Here is a 6,402-nt window from a genome sequence, read left to right on the forward strand (position 1 = left end):
CACAGACTTCGAAAACAAACTTATGGTTACCAAAGAGGAAAGGTAGCAGGGAGGGATAAATTATGAGTTTGGGATTAAAATATACACCCTACTAATATATACTAATATATATAAAATAGATAGTCAACAAAGACCTACTGTATAGCACAGGGAACTCTACTCAATATTCTAACAACCTATATGGGAAAAGAATCTGAAAAAGAATGGATATATGTATATGTCTAACTGAACAACTTTGCTGTACACCTGAAACTAACACAACAATGTAAATCAACTATACCCCACCAAGGACCTTGGGGAACAGCAATATTTCAAGTTCAGGCAAAGGAGGGTAAGGAAGAGGAGAATTCAACTCTGATAAAGAATAGTCAGAGAGGTAGGGGAAGAATAAAGACAATGATGTTCTGGGGTTGAAGGACAGGTTGTAAGAAGCAGGAAAGGACAAAAATTTGTTTCCTTTCTCTGGACAAATAGCATCTGATTTGGACCAGGAATGGGGATGTGGGTATCTTTTGTCTCTAAATCTCAGAGCTTGGAGTAGAAGAAACATACCTAGAAGCTTTTCAAAGAAGAGTGAGACCAGGACTGAGAAACAGTTCTAATGAAGGATCCACTCTAAAGGGGGATGTATAAAGAGGGATGTCTAAGAACACCAGTAAGTAAGGCAGACCAAGGGAAGCTGAAGAAAGAGGAAGCTCAACAACAGGTCAATGAAGATGAGGACTGAAAGAGGGTGGCCTTGGGTTGAGTCTCCCCAGCGACAGACCCTGACACAAGAATTTGAATGCAAGTAGTTCACGTGGGAACTGATACCAGGAAGCACTGAAGAACAGTGGAGAAGTGGGGGAAGAGAAGGAAAGGAAGAAAGCAAATTAAGGGAACTTTATGGGCAAGTAAGCCCCTGTGCGTAATTGGATAATAAATTCAATTCAATTTAATTAATTGGTATTTTTTCCCCAATTTCCATCAGTTACTGTGGAGGGCGGCTCATGGGGGCAACTCGCAAGCATTTCTAGGCTGCTCTGTGCCAACCCCAGCATGTTCCTACAGTCATAGAAAGCCCTCATACAGCAAGGCACAGAACTTACATAAAAGCCAGTGGGCTGGTGTGCATGGGCGCTGGGAGTGCCCAGGGCTCCAACAGTATCTTTTGCAGGGCCCTTGTCTTAAGTCTTGGAGACTTAAATGAGAATAATGTTATTTGGCCCAAGCCTCAAGTTCAAGAGACTTCCAATGTTAGCTGAGGGTCAAGGGCACCCTCAACAAAAATGTTGATCTTGATTAAACTCTGTTTTCCCAAGACCAGATAAATCTAAGTGTGAGAGGACCTATGTAATGGAAAGGAGCCTCAAAATCTCAAAGCTGCCTGAGCCCTTGTGAAACTCTTGAAGGAGCTGCTGATCTCCCAGACCCTATTATCTATTTCTCTCTTCTGGGCTTTGTCATTTTACCAGGGATTTCAGCTGGAGCAAATGCCTTGTTCTGAGGGCTGAGTGGAAGACAGAGCACTGACTTACCTATCACATTTCCACCAATCAGGGCTCTCACTCATTTGTGGTGAAGGGAACCTGCCCATGGCAAGCATCCTATGGGACGCTCTGCTCGGTCCCCTAGCAAAGAAAGACCAAGGTAACATTTGAACTAGGCCTTGAAGAATGAGTGGGATTCTAGGGGCAGGTGATACAGGGTAGAGCATCTCAGGATGTGTCAACAGTGTGTGCAAAGGGACAGGCTACTAAAAGGCCACAGCAGAGAATTCCCCCGCAGCCCAGTGGTTGGTACGCCATGCTTTCACTGCCGAGGGCCTGGGTTCCATCCCTGGTCAGGGAGCTAGGATCCCGCAAGCTGTGCAGCGGCCAAAAAAAAAAAAAAAGCCACAGCATCCCCTCTATCCAATGAGCCTATTGGTGGGTTGGCAGAATCTGGGGAGAAGCTGGAAACCCTGTGCTAAGTTCCTTGTCTCTAGCCCAAGTCTGCTGCTTGCCTCCTTAGCTACATAATATCTCTTCCTTTTCCCAGGCAGTGGGCTCAAGGAGCCCTGAGCCAGGCTGAGCACAAGGTCTTAGTCCACCATGATGAATCACAGCTCAACGGCCAAATTTTTTCCTTTTTTAAAAAAAATTTTATTGAAATATAGTTGATATACAATGTTGTGTTAGTTACAGGTGTACAGTAAAGTGATTCAGTTATACATATATATAAATATATGTATTTTTTTACATTGTATTCCATTATAGGTTATTACAAGATATTGAGTATAATTCCCTGTGCTATACAGTAGGCCCTTGTTGGTTATCTATTTCATATATAGTAGTGTGTATATTCTAATCCCAAACTCCTAACTTATCCCTCTCCCCACCTTTCCTCTGGTAACCATAAGGTTGTTTTCTATGTCTGTGAGTCTATTTCTGTTTTGTAAATAAGTTCATTTGTATCCTTTTTTTAGATTCCAGATATAGGCGATATCATATTTGTCTTTCTCTGTCTGGCTTACTTCACGTAGTATGGTAATCTCTAGGTCCATCCATGTTGCTGCAAATGGCATCATTCATTCTTTTTTAATGGCTGAGTAATATATATATATATATACAAAACACATCTTTACCCATTCATCTGTCGATGGACACTTAGGTAGCTTCCATGTCTTGACTATTGTAAATTGTGCTTCAATGAACATTGGGGTGCGTGTATCTTTTCAAATTATGTTTTTCTCCAGAAATATGCCCAAGAGTGGGATGGCAGGATCATATGGTAGCTCTATTTTTAAGGAACCTCCATACCGTTCTCCATCGTGGATGCACCAATTTACATTCCCACCGACACTGTAGGAAGATTCCTTTTCCTCCACACACTCTCCAGCATTTACTGTTTGTAGACTTTTTGATGATGGTCATTCTGACCGGTGTGAGGTGACACCTCATTGTAATTTTGATTTGCATTTCTCTAATAATTAGCGGTGTTGAGCATCTTTTCATGTGCCTCTTGGCCATCTGTCTTCTTTGGAGAAATGTCTTTTTAGACCTTCTGCCCATTTTTTGATTGGGTTGCTTGTTTTTTTGATATTGAGCTTCAACAGCCAAATTTGATGCCCGTTCCCGTCACACCCTCCTGGCCAAGCATCAGGCAGACTGGGAAGCACATATCTCCTTGGAATAGTTCTCTAATGGCTCTATCATCTGAGTCCTGCTGTGCAGACTCCCTCAGGAATAAGAGCATATGCATTGTCTGATCACCTAAATGTGCAGTGTGTATATGTAGTGGTGTGTGTGTGTGTGTGTGTGTGTGTGTGTGTGAGTTCAGAGACCAACATGAGAGTGCCTTAAGCAAAACAGAAGTTGTATTCCCTTCTCACATAAAAATCAGAGCTGGTAAGAGGTCCAGACCCATGCTTCTCAAATTTTAATATGCATGTGAATCATTTGGGAATCTTCTTAAAATTCAGGTTCCTGATTCACTGGATCTCTGGTGGAGCTGGAGGTTTTGCATTTCTAACAAGCTCCCAGGTAATGGTGAGGCTGCTGGGCTGCAATCCACACTTGGAGGTGCAAGGCCCTGGAGCACTGATTCTCAAATTTTGCTTCCTTCTACCATCATCTGGGGAGATTAGAAAGCTCCCCATGCCCAGGTCTCACCACATAGGATGAAAGCAGAATCTCTAGGGGTGGGACCCAGGCATTAGCACTTCTGCAAGCTCCCCACACAGCAGACATAGGTTGATAGCAATGATCAAAATGTGCTGGTCAGGAATTTATGGATTTCCTTCCCTGGCAGTGGAGTAACTTCTGGGTTAGAGCTCTCTCTGCCTCTCCTTTCCTGGGGGAACTCCATTGTCCACTGTTCTCAGTGCTCTTGGCTTTGCCCTCTGAGAAGTTCTTTCATATCCATGAACCTCCTGGGGATCTCAGAGAGTATGCCCTCCTTGGGGTGGCACAGCTTTCACACTCAGCTTCCTCCTGGTGCAGGTTTGGGATCCTAGGGTTACCTTACAAGTCAAATATATACAGAATTTTGGAGCCCAGGCTTGTGGTTTCTTGACAATACAATTCCCTCGAAACTTAGTGTTGACCCTGTAGGTTCAATTGTGCCCCTCAAAAAGATATGTTGAAGTCCTAATGTCTTGTACCTGTGAATGTAATCTTATCTGGAAATAAGACTGTTGCAGAGGTACAGATGTAATTAGTTAGGATGAGGTCATACTGAAGTAGGGTGGGTCCTTAATCCAATATGACTGGTATCTTTATCAGAAGAGGAAAAGAGATACAGAGAGAGAGAGACACAGGGAGAACACCACATGACAATGCAGGCAGAGAGTGCAGGGCTGGGTCTACAAGCCAAAGACTGCCAGCAATACCAGAAGCTGAGAGCAAGGCAAAGAACAGATTCTCCCCTGGAGCTTTCAGAAAGAGCATGGGCTTGCTGATACCTTGATTTTGGACTTCTAGCATCCAGGACCGTGAGAGCATAAATTTCTGTTGTTTTCAGCCGTTTCACTTTGTGGTACTTTGTTATGGCAGCCCTAGGAAACTAACACAGTAGGCTTCTGATCTATCTTCTAGCCATTTCCATGGGCAAATAAATACAAACATGGATTTCGTCTGGTGCTACATTGTGCAACGGAGTAGCCACTAGCCATATATGGCTATTTAAGCTTAAACGTAAATTAAAATTAAATAAAAATTCCATTCCTCAGTCGCACTGCTCACATTTCAAGTGCTCTGTGGTCACATGTGGTTAGTGGCTACTGCATTAGACATTGCAGATCGTAGAACATTCCCATCAAAACAGAAAGAACTACTGAACACCATTGGTCGAGTGTGTCAGTCAGTTTTTTCCTGCAATAATGTCGCATAGCAACCCCAGAATTTCAGTAGATTATAAAAACAAACATTTTTGGTATCCATGGAACAGCCCAGCTTTAGGTGGCAGGTTGGCTGGACTTGGCTCCAGGCTACAGTTTGTGTTGGGTTTTCTCCACGTGTCTCTCATCCTCTTTAGACTCAGGGCATGTTCTTCTCATGACTAACAGCAGGAGAGTAAGAGGGCAGTCTAAGCCACATAAGCACATTTGAAGCCTCTGCTCAGATCACATCTGGCTAACAGTCCACTGGCTAAAAGTGAGTCCCATGGCCAAGCCCAATATCAATGTCTACGGTGAGAGAGGTCCAACAAAGTTACATGGCAGATGGTACGGATGTTCACTCCTCTATAATCCTATTATAGAGGAGTGAAGAACTGGGAACAATAATCCAATCTACATCGCCTATACACAGTGCTATTTCCCCCCCTTAAAAGGTAATACTTTCACACGGTTAAAAAATAAAAAGTATATGAAAAAGTATGCAGTGAAAAAGTCTCCCACACCTGACACACTCACCTTGTCCCTTTCCTTTACAGGCGAACTCTTTTCTTAGTTTCTTGTCCATCTGCATGAAAATACAAGCAAAAACATATATATTTTCTCCCCACCCCCTTTCTTAAAGGGAGTTTCCTATAAACTGTACTGCCTTATTTCTTTTAAATATTTATCTTGGAGATTCTTCCGTATCAGTATACTTAGGTGTAGTTCTTAAACTTACATTCACTTATTTTTACTGTGTTCTGCTCCTCCCCACTTTCTCAGTTTAATGATGGATTCCTTCAGATGTCTGAGAAAATGGGTTGTGTTGAAAGGCAACATCTTTAATCTGGTTTTGCCACTGACTGGCTCCCTATTTGGCCTAGAAGTGCTCCTAGAGTTTCTTGAGAACGTTTTGGGGTCTCATCTCTTGCTAAGGATGTTTATTTACAACCACCTTTTATAATTAACCTGCTTTTATCTCTCAAAGTGTTCCAGAGCTGGGAGGGTAGAGTCAAGGCAGCTGCTCTAATTCTTGCAACCCCCTTGGCTGGTGGAAAGAGGGAAATAGGGCAGGGGAGAGCGTGCCCAGTCCTTTTACAGCTAAAACTAAGGCGGGTGGGGGGGGGGGAGAGGGCAGGTCTCGGTCACATTACCTCCACTCCCACCCTCATTGGCCAGAACTGAGTCACATGATCACAACAAACTAGATGACCGTGCAGGGGAATTATACCACAAAAAGGAAGAAAGAGAATATGCACGTAGTAGGTAACAATTAGTCCTTTTCTCAGCGTTTGAGGTCTGTGAGAGGGTACAGTCTGTAGGTCTTAATAAATAAATCTATTTTAAAACTTTATATTGTATTATAAAATATAACACACGTGCAGAAAAGTGCACAAATCGTAAGGAGGACGGTTTGATGAATTTTCACAAAGTGAACACGCCTGAGTAGCGAGCTCCTTGGTCAAGAAATTGAGCGGTCGGTACCCCCGAGTTTGGTTCCTTGACAGCAAGGCTAACGGCGACGTAATTATGTGGGGGCGGAGCCAAGGGCGGTTGAAGATGAT

This window comes from Balaenoptera acutorostrata, chromosome 15 (genome assembly GCF_949987535.1).
Source record: "Balaenoptera acutorostrata chromosome 15, mBalAcu1.1, whole genome shotgun sequence".
Taxonomy (NCBI): Eukaryota; Metazoa; Chordata; class Mammalia; order Artiodactyla; family Balaenopteridae; genus Balaenoptera; species Balaenoptera acutorostrata.